At 52.0% G+C, this 17,167-nt stretch overlaps 1 protein-coding gene and 1 long non-coding RNA gene across 2 annotated transcripts in view; one reads left to right on the forward strand and one right to left on the reverse strand.

The window, feature by feature from the left end:
• LOC140134303 (uncharacterized) overlaps positions 1-4,510 on the forward strand; it is a 32,388-nt gene extending 27,878 nt beyond the window's left edge. Inside the window, exons 2-3 of the long non-coding RNA XR_011856179.1 lie at positions 2,403-2,656; positions 4,299-4,510. This is a non-coding gene — a long non-coding RNA (uncharacterized lncRNA). The remainder of the gene's footprint in view (positions 1-2,402; positions 2,657-4,298) is intronic.
• The window catches only part of RPS23 (ribosomal protein S23), a 415,955-nt gene that overhangs the window by 372,643 nt on the left and 26,145 nt on the right, over positions 1-17,167 (reverse strand). The window lies entirely within an intron of this gene.

Consider the following 17,167-nt stretch of genomic DNA (forward strand, 5'->3'; position numbering starts at 1 on the left):
TAGGGGGCAGTATTATAGTAGTTATATTCCTGTACATAGGGGGCAGTATTATAGTAGTTATATTCTTGTACATAGGGGGCAGTATTATAGTAGTTATATTCTTGTACATAGGGGGCAGTATTATAGTAGTTATATTCCTGTACATACGGGCAGTATTATAGTAGTTATATTCATGTACATAGGGGGCAGTATTATAGTAGTTATATTCCTGTACATAGGGGGCAGTAGTATAGTAGTTATATTCCTGTACATAGGGGGCAGTATTATAGTAATTATATTCTTGTACATAGGGGGCAGTATTATAGTAGTTATATTCCTGTACATAGGGGGCAGTATTATAGTAGTTATATTCTTGTACATAGGGGGCAGTATTATAGTAGTTATATTCCTGTACATAGGGGGCAGTATTATAGTAGTTATATTCTTGTACATAGGGGGCAGTATTATAGTAGTTATATTCTTGTACATACGGGGGCAGTATTATAGTGGTTATATTCCTGTACATAGGGGGCAGTATTATAGTAGTTATATTCTTGTACATAGGGGGCAGTATTATAGTAGTTATATTCTTGTACATAGGGGGCAGTATTATAGTAGTTATATTCCTGTACATAGGGGGCAGTATTATAGTAGTTATATTCCTGTACATAGGGGGCAGTATTATAGTAGTTATATTCTTGTACATAGGGGGCAGTATTATAGTAGTTATATTCCTGTACATAGGGGGCAGTATTATAGTAGTTATTTTCTTGGGGCATAATGCTGATTATTAGTCAGTTGTTGCCTCTGTGATGTATTATTGTAACCTGCTGTTGGGTGGAATGTGTCAGGAACGTATCAGATATAAAGTGACATCTCACGTTGTGCTTTCCCTTGAGAGGCTTCTCGGTAGATTACTTTTCCTTCCTTCTTCAGCATCTATTAGCCTCCGCATGTTATCAGGATCCCAGAGTATTTGTGTGATCCGGGGAAGGTGACCTGAAGGACGCTCGGTGTGTAATGTTCTCCTCCATGACAGGGAGCAGCTCCTGGCCCCTCATTATCCGGGGGGCCTCTGCTTTTGTCGGTGCCACGTCTGAGGCCATTGTTTCTTGTTGCCTTCGCTTCATTGCTCCCAAGTTTTGCTCATTAACCTCAAAAGTCATCAGAGTCGGGTCCACAAATGGAAAGCAGGAATAATTACCCTTCATCAGTCCTTTGTAGCATCTGTAGGGAGGTCAAACATGGAAGAATAGGAAATAAAATGTAAAAAAAGTCCAACAATTAAAGGCAAAGTAGTGAAAACTATAATTATAGCTTCACCAAACATGGAAAGTTGGACTTGAGGTCTTATCTCTTCCATCAGGAATGGACCTCACGCTTGGTGGACGGGTTGTGGATGGCTTGACCTTCATATTTGTACTTTGATACCTCACAATGTTTCTCTCCTCTGTTCTTCATTTCTGGTCTTGGTCTGTTATTGATGGGTTCTTGTCTTCTCCGTCTTATTCCTCGCTGTGTTCTTCAATCTAAGGTTCTAGATTAAGGTTCTGAAATAGTTTCCGGGTTAGTTATATATTTTACCACATCCGTTATTTATTCGTAGGGGCTCAACCACTGAGTTTCTGACTATTCATATATTTCCCAGCTCCACTGGGGTCTTCCTAACTAATCCCATTTGTCTTTTATGGTTGGGTTCTAGACTACTCAAACAGTTTCCTAGCTGTTTTTCCTGTTTCTTTAGGTTATTGACTTCTTAAATGGATTCCATTCCCCTATTTCTGATTGGTGATATATTTTCCAATCTCTCTATTTTATTGGTGGGTTCTTTACTACTGGTGGATGAGCCGTGGATGTCTCAAAGGTCAGCGGGTTACCAGATCTGCAGGGTCATTCCCTGAACCCATATCTGTTCCTTACAGTTCTCGACTACTCATACCTATTCCTACATTTGTTCTTCAGTAATAGTTTTTTTGACCTCACAAATCCATTCTCAGGTCATTCTGTCATTGGGGGGCATTTGACAGACTTTGTCCACCTCCGTCCTCCACTGGTGTGTTCTTAAGTCAGCTCTTCTTACCTATGTGCTTTATTGGTGGGTCCCCAACTACTCCTATCTATTCTCATTACTATCCCGTACTGGTGGCTCTTGACTCCCCAAACCTTTTTCCCCCCTGTGTCCTTATTACAATGTCCATGACCAGTAAAATCTATTGCCACTCGTGTTATTAAATGACTACTCAAATCTCTTCCCATTAGTGTTTTGCCTTAATGGGCTCTTAACCACTTAAATCTATTTCCGCCCTTGACTAGTCAATATTTCTCACCTTAATTGGTGACGTTATGGTGACATCCAAAATTAGAACTAAAACTGGAGGCTCTTGACGATTTACTTTGTAACTATTCTTACTTTTATGTTCTAGACTAGTGATATCCGTCATTGGTTCTTGACTTACCGAAACCTGTTCCCAGCCGTGTTCTTCAATTAGAAGAAGGTTATTCTTAGCAAAAAAGTCTCGAGCGCTGGGGTAAGAAGTCCACAGATGTTAAAAAGAGGATGGAAGTAACTAGGACGACATTTGTCATCTTATTCCAGTTGAAGAATTTTTACAACATGAGAAGAACACGGAGGGTTCCATGGTCCACGGCTGAGAAGATCTTCTATTCATGTGACAGGGTGAGGGTTCTCCCCAATATAAGGAACCTGCACTGATTATATAGACAGGGGAACTTATCACAACAATCACGAGTCTGATGTCTCTCGGCATCATAGACATGCAACTTTTTGGGCGCAAAAACACATACATCCAACTGGTCAAAGTTTTGATAAACATCTCTATAATCTGACACATTGGAGCACATTTACTTACCCGGTCCATTCGCGTTCCAGCGGCGGCTTCTCCGACGTGCGTTCGGGTCTTCCTGCGATTCATGAAAGTCCTGCGCCCGATGTCCACCAGGTGTCGCTGGAATACTTACATTCCTGGTGCATGTAAGTATGGCGCGTGCGACCAATTTTTTTTTAAATACGGCGTTTTTTACGAATCCGTCAGGTTTTCCGACGGACACGCCCCCCGATTTCTGCCGCATGCAACCCGAAATCCGATCGCGTGCGCCAAAATCCCGGCGGAATTTGGCGCAAAACTGCGAAAAAAAGGAAAAAATACCAAAACCCGACGGAAAAACCTGAATCGGGCCGTTAATAAATGTGCCCCACTGGGCTCATTTACTTACCCGGTCCTGTCGCGATCCAGCGGCGCGTTCTCTGACGAGGATTCGGGTCTTCACTAAGGTAGTGCGCCCGATGTCCACCAGGTGTCGCTGCTGCGCTGAAGTCCACCGGAGTTCACCATCTTCTCCCCGATGCATGTAAGTGCTTGATTTTGCGACACAATTCGCTTTTTAAATTCCACGTTTTTTTCAAATATGTCGGGTTTTCCGATGGCCACGCCCCATTTTCTGTCGTGTGAAGGCCGACGCGATTGCACCGTAATCCGATCGCGTGCACCAAAATCCTGGCGGAATTCGGCGCAAAACGGAAAAAGTAGGGAAACCCGACAAAAGTGCGGCCGCGGAGCCATTAGTAAATGAGCCCCATTGGGGCTTATACACTTAGGGTCCTGCGGCCGCATTTTCGCCAGGTTTCCCAATTGTGTTGCACGTGATCAGATTTTGGCGCAATTGCACCGGCTTTCGCACAACACAAATCAGGGGGCGAGCTGCCGGATGATCTGACGGATTTGGACAACGCGAGGGATTTAACAATTCAATTTGTGTCAAAAGCAAAGAACTTACATGTAACGGAAAGAAGAAGGTGAACTCCGGGGACCTGAGCGGGGAAGCGACACATGCAGGAAATTGGGCGCACGATCTTTATGATTCGCGGCAGATGGGCATTCCGGCAGACATTCCGGAATGCCCGCTCCTGTAGCGATCCCCGCTGTGCTTAGTCCGAAGATAATGCACCCACTCAGTCCGAATCCGTCGGATTGTCCGACGGCCCGCCCCCGATTTCTGTCGCATGAAAGTCGCTGCGATTGCGCCAAAATACGATCACGTGCAACACAAACCCCCTCTTAATACCTGTCCAAGCGGCGCAAATCCCGAAAATTTCGAAAAGCCGACAAAAGTGCGATCCCCGGGACCCTTAGTAAATAAGCCCCAATGTTACAATCTGATATCTGTCTTCATAGTTCTCCTGCTGTTCAAGTCAAAGTTTGCAAAAAGTTGGCGCCTGGGGGGACACTCTTCTCCTTTAAAGTTTTTTCTAGTGTGTGATTAAATTGAAGCGGTAACATCAAACATTCATACCCCGGCAGCCAATATCCCCCTGGTAGCAGAAGATTTCGGATACATTCCTTCTAGGAGAAATCCTCTCCGGAGAACACGGCTCAAAGTTTGATGTAAAATTTATGTCAGTGTCTTAATGGCGGCAAATATTCCATGTTCTCTGTGTTTCTCTTTATAGAAGAAAAGTCCGGATTATGTAATGGGTGGAAGAATGTGCGATTACTAATTATTTTATGAAAATAATAAAGAAAAATCTTGTTTATGAGACACGAGGGACGATGTAATTATGTTACTGTGATATTTATCATTGTGTTTGGTTCAGTTAATTAGGTTAGTAATATTGTGATAGATTTAATAAGTTTTGGAAGAACCTTCCCTGGGGCATAATGGCAGATACAATGAAGCACTAGGGTATCCTGCACCCACTAGTAAAATATATTATGTGGGACTGGGGGCCCTGCAGAGCTACATACCCACTGTGTCACCCAACTGTTTTGTCCTCAGACTACTCTTAGGGTCGTGGGTTTCCCCCTTTAACCATTATACTAGCATCTGGAGCTTGTTGCAAGGAGCCCACCATGCTACTACCCCTTGATGTGGTGCCAGTGTAGGTGACAATTTTGTGAGGTCAAGAGACACTGGGGCTAGGCAAAGAGGTGGTAAGATACGGGTCAAGGTCAGGACTGGTAGACTCTACGGAGGGCCTGTGATCAAGCCAATGGTTGGGACCGGCAACACAGATTCATAAGTCAGAGACAAACCTGAAGTCAGAGACCTTCCAGGATCAGGAAGCCAGAAGTCGGAGACCTGACAGGATCAGGAAGCCAGAAGTCAGAGACATGCCAGGGTCAGGAAGCCAGAAGTCAGAGACCTTCCAGGATCAGGAAGCCAGAAGTCGGAGACCTGCCAGGATCAGGAAGCCAGAAGTCAGAGACCTGCCAGGATCAGGAAGCCAGAAGTCGGAGACATGCCAGGGTCAGGAAGCCAGAAGTCAGAGACCTTCCAGGATCGGGAAACCAGAAGTCAGAGACCTTCCAGGATCAGGAAGCCAGAAGTCAGAGACATGCCAGGGTCAGGAAGCCAGAAGTCAGAGACATGCCAGGGTCAGGAAGCCAGAAGTCAGAGACCTTCCAGGATCGGGAAACCAGAAGTCAGAGACATGCCAGGATCAGGAAGCCAGAAGTCAGAGACATGCCAGGATCAGGAAGCCAGAAGTCAGAGACCTTCCAGGATCAGGAAGCCAGAAGTCGGAGACCTGCCAGGATCAGGAAGCCAGAAGTCAGAGACGTGCCAGGATCAGGAAACCAGAAGTCAGAGACGTGCCAGGGTCAGGAAGCCAGAACTCAGAGACATGCCAGGGTCAGGAAGCCAGAAGTCAGAGAACTTCCAGGATCGGGAAACCAGAAGTCAGAGACATGCCAGGGTCAGGAAGCCAGAAGTCAGAGACGTGCCAGGGTCAGGAAGCCAGAAGTCAGAGACGTGCCAGGGTCAGGAAGCCACAAGCCAGAGACCTTCCAGGGTCAGAGAAGCCAGAAGTCAGAGACCTTCCAGGGTCAGAGAAGCCAGAAGTCAGAGACATGCCAGGGTCAGAGAAGCCAGAGAGATGCCAGGGTAAGGAAGCCAGAAGTCAGAGACATGCCAGGATCAGGAAGTCAGAAGTCAGAGACATGCCAGGATCAGGAAGCCAGAAGTCAGAGACCTGCCAGGATCAGGAAGCCAGAAGTCAGAGACATGCCAGGGTCAGGAAGCCAGAAGTCAGAGAACTTCCAGGATCGGGAAACCAGAAGTCAGAGACATGCCAGGGTCAGGAAGCCAGAAGTCAGAGACGTGCCAGGGTCAGGAAGCCAGAAGTCAGAGACGTGCCAGGGTCAGGAAGCCACAAGCCAGAGACCTTTCAGGGTCAGAGAAGCCAGAAGTCAGAGACCTTCCAGGGTCAGAGAAGCCAGAAGTCAGAGACATGCCAGGGTCAGGAAACCAGAAGTCAGAGACGTGCCAGGGTCAGGAAGCCAGAAGTCAGAGACATGCCAGGGTCAGAGAAGCCAGAGAGATGCCAGGGTAAGGAAGCCAGAAGTCAGAGACCTTCCAGGGTCAGAGAAGCCAGAAGTCAGAGACATGCTAGGGTCAGGAAGCCAGAAGTCAGAGACGTGCCAGGATCAGGAAGGCAGAAGTCACAGATGTGCCAGGGTCAGGAAGCCAGAAGTCAGAGACATGCCAGGGTCAGGAAACCAGAAGTCAGAGACGTGCCAGGGTCAGGAAGCCAGAAGTCAGAGATGTGCCAGGGTCAGAGAAGCCAGAGAGATGCCAGGGTCAGGAAGCCAGAAGTCAGAGACATGCCAGGATCAGGAAGCCAGAAGACAGAGACATGCCAGGGTCAGGAAGCCAGAAGTCAGAGACCTTCCAGGATCGGGAAACAAGAAGTCAGAGACATGCCAGGGTCAGGAAGTCAGAAGTCAGAGACATGCCAGGATCAGGAAGCCAGAAGTCAGAGACCTTCCAGGATCAGGAAGCCAGAAGTCGGAGACCTGCCAGGATCAGGAAGCCAGAAGTCAGAGACCTGCCAGGATCAGGAAGCCAGAAGTCAGAGACCTTCCAGGATCAGGAAGCCAGAAGTCGGAGACCTGCCAGGATCAGGAAGCCAGAAGTCAGAGACCTGCCAGGATCAGGAAGCCAGAAGTCAGAGACCTTCCAGGATCGGGAAACCAGAAGTCAGAGATTTTCCAGGATCAGGAAGCCAGAAGTCAGAGACATGCCAGGGTCAGGAAGCCAGAAGTCAGAGATATGCCAGGGTCAGGAAGCCAGAAGTCAGAGAACTTCCAGGATCGGGAAACCAGAAGTCAGAGACATGCCAGGGTCAGGAAGCCAGAAGTCAGAGACATGCCAGGGTCAGGAAGCCAGAAGTCGGAGACGTGCCAGGGTCAGGAAGCCAGAAGTCAGAGACATGCCAGGATCAGGAAGTCAGAAGCCAGAGAGATGCCAGGATCAGGAAGCCAGAAGTCAGAGACCTTCCAGGTCAGAGAAGCCAGAAGTCAGAGACATGTCAGGATCAGGAAGCCAGAAGTCAAAGACGTGCCAGGGTCAGAAAGCCAGAAGTCAGAGACGTGCCAGGGTCAGGAAGCCAGAAGTCAGAGACATGCCAGGGTCAGGAAACCAGAAGTCAGAGACCTTCCAGGGTCAGAGAAGCCAGAAGTCAGAGACATGCCAGGATCTGGAAGCCAGAAGTCAGAGACATGCCAGGATCAGGAAGTCAGAAGTCAGAGACATGCCAGGGTCAGGAAGCCAGAAGTCAGAGACATGCCAGGATCAGGAAGCCAGAAGCCAGAGAGGTGCCAGGGTCAGGAAGCCAGAAGTCAGAGACATGCCAGGATCAGGAAGCCAGAAGTCAGAGACATGCCAGGGTCAGGAAGCCAGAAGTCAGAGACCTTCCAGGATCAGGAAGCCAGAAGTAAGAGACCTTCCAGGATCAGGAAGCCAGAAGTCGGAGACAAGCCAGGGTCAGGAAGCCAGAAGTCAGAGACCTTCCAGGATCGGGAAACCAGAAGTCAGAGACATGCCAGGGTGAGGAAGCCAGAAGTCAGAGACGTGCCAGGGTCAGGAAGCCAGAAGTCGGAGACGTTCCAGGGTCTGGAAGCCAGAAGTCGGAGACGTGCCAGGGTCAGGAAGCCACAAGCCAGAGACGTTCAAGGGTCAGGAAGCCAGAAGTCGGAGATATGCAAGGGTCAGGAAGCCAGAAGTCAGAGACCTTCCAGGGTCAGAGAAGCCAGAAGTCAGAGACATGCCAGGATCAGGAAGCCAGAAGTCAGAGACGTGCCAGGGTCAGGAAGCCAGAAGTCAGAGACATGCCAGGGTCAGAGAAGCCAGAAGTCAGAGACGTGCCAGGATCAGGAAGCCAGAAGTCAGAGACATGCCAGGGTCAGAGAAGCCAGAAGTCAGAGACATGCCAGGGTCAGGAAGCCAGAAGCCAGAGAGGTGCCAGGATCAGGAAGCCAGAAGTCAGAGACATGCCAGGGTCAGGAAGCCAGAAGTCAGAGATGTGCCAGGGTCAGGAAGCCAGAAGTCAGAGACATGCCAGGATCAGGAAGCCAGAAGTCGGAGACCTGCCAGGATCAGGAAGCCAGAAGTCAGAGACCTGCCAGGATCAGGAAGCCAGAAGTCAGAGACCTTCCAGGATCGGGAAACCAGAAGTCAGAGACCTTCCAGGATCAGGAAGCCAGAAGTCAGAGACATGCCAGGGTCAGGAAGCCAGAAGTCAGAGACATGCCAGGGTCCAGGAAGCCAGAAGTCAGAGAACTTCCAGGATCGGGAAACCAGAAGTCAGAGACATGCCAGGGTCAGGAAGCCAGAAGTCAGAGACATGCCAGGGTCAGGAAGCCAGAAGTCGGAGACATGCCAGGGTCAGGAAGCCAGAAGTCAGAGACATGCCAGGATCAGGAAGCCAGAAGTCAGAGACCTTCCAGGTCAGAGAAGCCAGAAGTCAGAGACATGTCAGGATCAGGAAGCCAGAAGTCAAAGACGTGCCAGGGTCAGGAAGCCAGAAGTCAGAGACGTGCCAGGGTCAGGAAGCCAGAAGTCAGAGACCTTCCAGGGTCAGAGAAGCCAGAAGTCAGAGACATGCTAGGGTCAGGAAGCCAGAAGTCAGAGACGTGCCAGGGTCAGGAAGGCAGAAGTCAGAGACGTGCCAGGGTCAGGAAGCCAGAAGTCAGAGACATGCCAGGGTCAGGAAACCAGAAGTCAGAGACGTGCCAGGGTCAGGAAGCCAGAAGTCAGAGACATGCCAGGGTCAGAGAAGCCAGAGAGATGCCAGGGTCAGGAAGCCAGAAGTCAGAGACATGCCAGGATCAGGAAGCCAGAAGTCAGAGACCTTCCAGGGTCAGAGAAGCCAGAAGTCAGAGACATGCCAGGATCAGGAACCCAGAAGTCAGAGACATGCCAGGATCAGGAACCCAGAAGTCAGAGACATGCCAGGATCAGGAAGTCAGAAGTCAGAGAGATGCCAGGGTCAGGAAGCCAGAAGTCAGAGAGATGCCAGGGTCAGGAAGCCAGAAGTCAGAGACATGCCAGGATCAGGAAGTCAGAAGCCAGAGAGGTGCCAGGGTCAGGAAGCCAGAAGTCAGAGACATGTCAGGATCAGGAAGCCAGAAGTCAGAGACATGTCAAGATCAGGAAGCCAGAAGTCGGAGACTCGCCAGGGTCAGGAAGCCAGAAGTCAGAGACATGCCAGGATCAGGAAGCCAGAAGTCAGAGACATGCCAGGGTCAGGAAGCCAGAAGTCAGAGACCTTCCAGGATCAGGAAGCCAGAAGTCGGAGACATGCCAGGGTCAGGAAGCCAGAAGTCAGAGACCTTCCAGGATCGGGAAACCAGAAGTCAGAGACATGCCAGGGTCAGGAAGCCAGAAGTCGGAGACGTGCCAGGGTCAGGAAGCCAGAAGTCAGAGACATGCCAGGATCAGGAAGTCAGAAGCCAGAGAGATGCCAGGATCAGGAAGCCAGAAGTCAGAGACATGCCAGGGTCAGGAAGTCAGAAGTCAGAGACGTGCCAGGGTCAGGAATCCAGAAGTCAGAGACCTTCCAGGGTCAGAGAAGCCAGAAGTCAGAGACATGCCAGGATCAGGAAGCCAGAAGTCAGAGACATGCCAGGATCAGGAAGTCAGAAGTCAGAGACATGCCAGGGTCAGGAAGCCAGAAGTCAGAGACATGCCAGGATCAGGAAGCCAGAAGCCAGAGAGGTGCCAGGGTCAGGAAGCCAGAAGTCAGAGACATGCCAGGATCAGGAAGCCAGAAGTCAGAGAGGTGCCAGGGTCAGGAAGCCAGAAGTCAGAGACATGCCAGGATCAGGAAGCCAGAAGTCAGAGACATGTCAGGATCAGGAAGCCAGAAGTCGGAGACTCGCCAGGGTCAGGAAGCCAGAAGTCAGAGACTTGCCAGGATCAGGAAGCCAGAAGTCAGAGACATGCCAGGGTCAGGAAGCCAGAAGTCAGAGACCTTCCAGGATCAGGAAGCCAGAAGTAAGAGACCTTCCAGGATCAGGAAGCCAGAAGTCGGAGACAAGCCAGGGTCAGGAAGCCAGAAGTCAGAGACCTTCCAGGATCGGGAAACCAGAAGTCAGAGACATGCCAGGGTGAGGAAGCCAGAAGTCAAAGACGTGCCAGGGTCAGAAAGCCAGAAGTCAGAGACGTGCCAGGGTCAGGAAGCCAGAAGTCAGAGACATGCCAGGGTCAGGAAACCAGAAGTCAGAGACCTTCCAGGGTCAGAGAAGCCAGAAGTCAGAGACATGCCAGGATCAGGAAGCCAGAAGTCAGAGACATGCCAGGATCAGGAAGTCAGAAGTCAGAGACATGCCAGGGTCAGGAAGCCAGAAGTCAGAGACATGCCAGGATCAGGAAGCCAGAAGCCAGAGAGGTGCCAGGGTCAGGAAGCCAGAAGTCAGAGACATGCCAGGATCAGGAAGCCAGAAGTCAGAGACATGTCAGGATCAGGAAGCCAGAAGTCGGAGACTCGCCAGGGTCAGGAAGCCAGAAGTCAGAGACTTGCCAGGATCAGGAAGCCAGAAGTCAGAGACATGCCAGGGTCAGGAAGCCAGAAGTCAGAGACCTTCCAGGATCAGGAAGCCAGAAGTAAGAGACCTTCCAGGATCAGGAAGCCAGAAGTCGGAGACAAGCCAGGGTCAGGAAGCCAGAAGTCAGAGACCTTCCAGGATCGGGAAACCAGAAGTCAGAGACATGCCAGGGTGAGGAAGCCAGAAGTCACAGACGTGCCAGGGTCAGGAAGCCAGAAGTCGGAGACGTTCCAGGGTCAGGAAGCCAGAAGTCGGAGACGTGCCAGGGTCAGGAAGCCACAAGCCAGAGACGTTCAAGGGTCAGGAAGCCAGAAGTCGGAGATATGCAAGGGTCAGGAAGCCAGAAGTCAGAGACCTTCCAGGGTCAGAGAAGCCAGAAGTCAGAGACATGCCAGGATCAGGAAGCCAGAAGTCAGAGACGTGCCAGGGTCAGGAAGCCAGAAGTCAGAGACATGCCAGGGTCAGAGAAGCCAGAAGTCAGAGACGTGCCAGGATCAGGAAGCCAGAAGTCAGAGACATGCCAGGGTCAGAGAAGCCAGAAGTCAGAGACATGCCAGGGTCAGGAAGCCAGAAGCCAGAGAGGTGCCAGGATCAGGAAGCCAGAAGTCAGAGACATGCCAGGGTCAGGAAGCCAGAAGTCAGAGATGTGCCAGGGTCAGGAAGCCAGAAGTCAGAGACATGCCAGGATCAGGAAGCCAGAAGTCGGAGACCTGCCAGGATCAGGAAGCCAGAAGTCAGAGACCTGCCAGGATCAGGAACCAGAAGTCAGAGACCTTCCAGGATCGGGAAACCAGAAGTCAGAGACCTTCCAGGATCAGGAAGCCAGAAGTCAGAGACATGCCAGGGTCAGGAAGCCAGAAGTCAGAGACATGCCAGGGTCCAGGAAGCCAGAAGTCAGAGAACTGCCAGGATCGGGAAACCAGAAGTCAGAGACATGCCAGGGTCAGGAAGCCAGAAGTCAGAGACATGCCAGGGTCAGGAAGCCAGAAGTCGGAGACATGCCAGGGTCAGGAAGCCAGAAGTCAGAGACATGCCAGGATCAGGAAGCCAGAAGTCAGAGACCTTCCAGGTCAGAGAAGCCAGAAGTCAGAGACATGTCAGGATCAGGAAGCCAGAAGTCAAAGACGTGCCAGGGTCAGGAAGCCAGAAGTCAGAGACGTGCCAGGGTCAGGAAGCCAGAAGTCAGAGACCTTCCAGGGTCAGAGAAGCCAGAAGTCAGAGACATGCTAGGGTCAGGAAGCCAGAAGTCAGAGACGTGCCAGGGTCAGGAAGGCAGAAGTCAGAGACGTGCCAGGGTCAGGAAGCCAGAAGTCAGAGACATGCCAGGGTCAGGAAACCAGAAGTCAGAGACGTGCCAGGGTCAGGAAGCCAGAAGTCAGAGACATGCCAGGGTCAGAGAAGCCAGAGAGATGCCAGGGTCAGGAAGCCAGAAGTCAGAGACATGCCAGGATCAGGAAGCCAGAAGTCAGAGACCTTCCAGGGTCAGAGAAGCCAGAAGTCAGAGACATGCCTGGATCAGGAACCCAGAAGTCAGAGACATGCCAGGATCAGGAACCCAGAAGTCAGAGACATGCCAGGATCAGGAAGTCAGAAGTCAGAGAGATGCCAGGGTCAGGAAGCCAGAAGTCAGAGAGATGCCAGGGTCAGGAAGCCAGAAGTCAGAGACATGCCAGGATCAGGAAGTCAGAAGCCAGAGAGGTGCCAGGGTCAGGAAGCCAGAAGTCAGAGACATGTCAGGATCAGGAAGCCAGAAGTCAGAGACATGTCAAGATCAGGAAGCCAGAAGTCGGAGACTCGCCAGGGTCAGGAAGCCAGAAGTCAGAGACATGCCAGGATCAGGAAGCCAGAAGTCAGAGACATGCCAGGGTCAGGAAGCCAGAAGTCAGAGACCTTCCAGGATCAGGAAGCCAGAAGTCGGAGACATGCCAGGGTCAGGAAGCCAGAAGTCAGAGACCTTCCAGGATCGGGAAACCAGAAGTCAGAGACATGCCAGGGTGAGGAAGCCAGAAGTCAGAGACGTGCCAGGGTCAGGAAGCCACAAGCCAGAGACCTTCAAGGGTCAGGAAGCCAGAAGTCGGAGACATGCAAGGGTCAGGAAGCCAGAAGTCGGAGACCTGCCAGGGTCAGGAAGCCAGAAGTCAGAGACATGCCAGGGTCAGAGAAGCCAGAAGTCAGAGACGTGCCAGGATCAGGAAGCCAGAAGTCAGAGACATGCCAGGGTCAGAGAAGCCAGAAGTCAGAGACATGCCAGGGTCAGGAAGCCAGAAGCCAGAGAGGTGCCAGGATCAGGAAGCCAGAAGTCAGAGACATGCCAGGGTCAGGAAGCCAGAAGTCAGAAATGTGCCAGGGTCAGGAAGCCAGAAGTCAGAGACATGCCAGGATCAGGAAGCCAGAAGTCAGAGACATGCCAGGGTCAGGAAGCCAGAAGTCAGAGATGTGCCAGGGTCAGGAAGCCAGAAGTCAGAGACATGCCAGGGCCAGGAAGCCAGAAATCAGAGACATGCCAGGGTCAGGAAGCCAGAAGTCAGAGACATGCCAGGATCAGGAAGTCAGAAGTCAGAGACCTTCCAGGGTCAGAGAAGCCAGAAGTCAGAGACATGCCAGGGTCAGTAAGCCAGAAGTCAGAGACATGCCAGGGTCAGGAAGCCAGAAGTCAGAGACATGCCAGGGTCAGGAAGCCAGAAGCCAGAGACATGCCAGGGTCAGGAAGCCAGAAGTCAGAGACATGCAAGGGTCAGGAAGGCAGAAGTCAGAGACGTGCCAGGGTCAGGAAGCCAGAAGTCAGAGACATGCCAGGGTCAGGAAGCCAGAAGTCAGAGACATGCCAGGGTCAGGAAGCCAGAAGCCAGAGAGATGCCAGGGTCAGGAAGCCAGTAGTCAAAGACGTGCCAGGGTCAGGAAGCCAGAAGTCAGAGACGTGCCAGGGTCAGGAAGCCAGAAGTCAGAGACCTTCCAGGGTCAGAGAAGCCAGAAGTCAGAGACATGCTAGGGTCAGGAAGCCAGAAGTCAGAGACGTGCCAGGGTCAGGAAGGCAGAAGTCAGAGACGTGCCAGGGTCAGGAAGCCAGAAGTCAGAGACATGCCAGGGTCAGGAAACCAGAAGTCAGAGACGTGCCAGGGTCAGGAAGCCAGAAGTCAGAGACATGCCAGGGTCAGGAAGCCAGAAGTCAAAGACATGCCAGGATCAGGAAGCCAGAAGTCAGAGACATGCCAGGGTCAGGAAGTCAGAAGTCAGAGACGTGCCAGGGTCAGGAAGCCAGAAGTCAGAGACCTTCTAGGGTCAGGAAGCCAGAAGTCAAAGACATGCCAGGATCAGGAAGCCAGAAGTCAGAGACATGCCAGGGTCAGGAAGTCAGAAGTCAGAGACGTGCCAGGGTCAGGAATCCAGAAGTCAGAGACCTTCCAGGGTCAGAGAAGCCAGAAGTCAGAGACATGCCAGGATCAGGAAGCCAGAAGTCAGAGACATGCCAGGATCAGGAAGTCAGAAGTCAGAGACATGCCAGGATCAGGAAGCCAGAAGTCAGAGAGGTGCCAGGGTCAGGAAGCCAGAAGTCAGAGACATGTCTGGATCAGGAAGCCAGAAGTCAGAGACATGTCAGGATCAGGAAGCCAAAAGTCGGAGACTCGCCAGGGTCAGGAAGCCAGAAGTCAGAGACATGCCAGGATCAGGAAGCCAGAAGTCAGAGACATGTCAGGGTCAGGAAGCCAGAAGTCAGAGACCTTCCAGGATCAGGAAGCCAGAAGTCGGAGACATGCCAGGGTCAGGAAGCCAGAAGTCAGAGACCTTCCAGGATCGGGAAACCAGAGGTCAGAGACATGCCAGGGTGAGGAAGCCAGAAGTCAGAGACGTGCCAGGGTCAGGAAGCCAGAAGTCGGAGACGTTCAGGGGTCAGGAAGCCAGAAGTCGGAGACGTGCCAGGGTCAGGAAGCCACAAGCCAGAGACCTTCAAGGGTTAGGAAGCCAGAAGTCGGAGACATGCAAGGGTCAGGAAGCCAGAAGTCAGAGACGTGCCAGGATCAGGAAGCCAGAAGTCAGAGACATGCCAGGGTCAGAGAAGCCAGAAGTCAGAGACATGCCAGGGTCAGGAAGCCAGAAGTCAGAGATGTGCCAGGGTCAGGAAGCCAGAAGTCAGAGACATGCCAGGATCAGGAAGCCAGAAGTCAGAGACATGCCAGAGACCTTCCAGGGTCAGAGAAGCCAGAAGTCAGAGACATGCCAGGGTCAGAGAAGCCAGAAGTCAGAGACGTGCCAGGATCAGGAAGCCAGAAGTCAGAGACATGCCAGGGTCAGAGAAGCCAGAAGTCAGAGACATGCCAGGGTCAGGAAGCCAGAAGCCAGAGAGGTGCCAGGATCAGGAAGCCAGAAGTCAGAGACATGCCAGGGTCAGGAAGCCAGAAGTCAGAGATGTGCCAGGGTCAGGAAGCCAGAAGTCAGAGACATGCCAGGATCAGGAAGCCAGAAGTCAGAGACATGCCAGGGTCAGGAAGCCAGAAGTCAGAGATGTGCCAGGGTCTGGAAGCCAGAAGTCAGAGACATGCCAGGGCCAGGAAACCAGAAGTCAGAGACATGCCAGGGTCAGGAAGCCAGAAGTCAGAGACATGCCAGGATCAGGAAGTCAGAAGTCAGAGGCCTTCCAGGGTCAGAGAAGCCAGAAGTCAGAGACATGCCAGGGTCAGGAAGCCAGAAGTCAGAGACATGCCAGGGTCAGGAAGCCAGAAGTCAGAGACATGCCAGGATCAGGAAGTCAGAAGTCAGAGACCTTCCAGGGTCAGAGAAGCCAGAAGTCAGAGACATGCCAGGGTCAGTAAGCCAGAAGTCAGAGACATGCCAGGGTCAGGAAGCCAGAAGTCAGAGACATGCCAGGGTCAGGAAGCCAGAAGCCAGAGACATGCCAGGGTCAGGAAGCCAGAAGTCAGAGACATGCAAGGGTCAGGAAGGCAGAAGTCAGAGACGTGCCAGGGTCAGGAAGCCAGAAGTCAGAGACATGCCAGGGTCAGGAAGCCAGAAGTCAGAGACATGCCAGGGTCAGGAAGCCAGAAGCCAGAGAGATGCCAGGGTCAGGAAGCCAGTAGTCAAAGACGTGCCAGGGTCAGGAAGCCAGAAGTCAGAGACGTGCCAGGGTCAGGAAGCCAGAAGTCAGAGACCTTCCAGGGTCAGAGAAGCCAGAAGTCAGAGACATACTAGGGTCAGGAAGCCAGAAGTCAGAGACGTGCCAGGGTCAGGAAGGCAGAAGTCAGAGACGTGCCAGGGTCAGGAAGCCAGAAGTCAGAGACATGCCAGGGTCAGGAAACCAGAAGTCAGAGACGTGCCAGGGTCAGGAAGCCAGAAGTCAGAGACATGCCAGGGTCAGGAAGCCAGAAGTCAAAGACATGCCAGGATCAGGAAGCCAGAAGTCAGAGACATGCCAGGGTCAGGAAGTCAGAAGTCAGAGACGTGCCAGGGTCAGGAAGCCAGAAGTCAGAGACCTTCTAGGGTCAGGAAGCCAGAAGTCAAAGACATGCCAGGATCAGGAAGCCAGAAGTCAGAGACATGCCAGGGTCAGGAAGTCAGAAGTCAGAGACGTGCCAGGGTCAGGAATCCAGAAGTCAGAGACCTTCCAGGGTCAGAGAAGCCAGAAGTCAGAGACATGCCAGGATCAGGAAGCCAGAAGTCAGAGACATGCCAGGATCAGGAAGTCAGAAGTCAGAGACATGCCAGGATCAGGAAGCCAGAAGTCAGAGAGGTGCCAGGGTCAGGAAGCCAGAAGTCAGAGACATGTCTGGATCAGGAAGCCAGAAGTCAGAGACATGTCAGGATCAGGAAGCCAAAAGTCGGAGACTCGCCAGGGTCAGGAAGCCAGAAGTCAGAGACATGCCAGGATCAGGAAGCCAGAAGTCAGAGACATGTCAGGGTCAGGAAGCCAGAAGTCAGAGACCTTCCAGGATCAGGAAGCCAGAAGTCGGAGACATGCCAGGGTCAGGAAGCCAGAAGTCAGAGACCTTCCAGGATCGGGAAATCAGAGGTCAGAGACATGCCAGGGTGAGGAAGCCAGAAGTCAGAGACGTGCCAGGGTCAGGAAGCCAGAAGTCGGAGACGTTCAGGGGTCAGGAAGCCAGAAGTCGGAGACGTGCCAGGGTCAGGAAGCCACAAGCCAGAGACCTTCAAGGGTCAGGAAGCCAGAAGTCGGAGACATGCAAGGGTCAGGAAGCCAGAAGTCAGAGACGTGCCAGGATCAGGAAGCCAGAAGTCAGAGACATGCCAGGGTCAGAGAAGCCAGAAGTCAGAGACATGCCAGGGTCAGGAAGCCAGAAGTCAGAGATGTGCCAGGGTCAGGAAGCCAGAAGTCAGAGACATGCCAGGATCAG

The sequence above is a fragment of the Engystomops pustulosus genome, chromosome 5 (assembly GCF_040894005.1).
Source record: "Engystomops pustulosus chromosome 5, aEngPut4.maternal, whole genome shotgun sequence".
Lineage (NCBI taxonomy): Eukaryota > Metazoa > Chordata > Amphibia > Anura > Leptodactylidae > Engystomops > Engystomops pustulosus.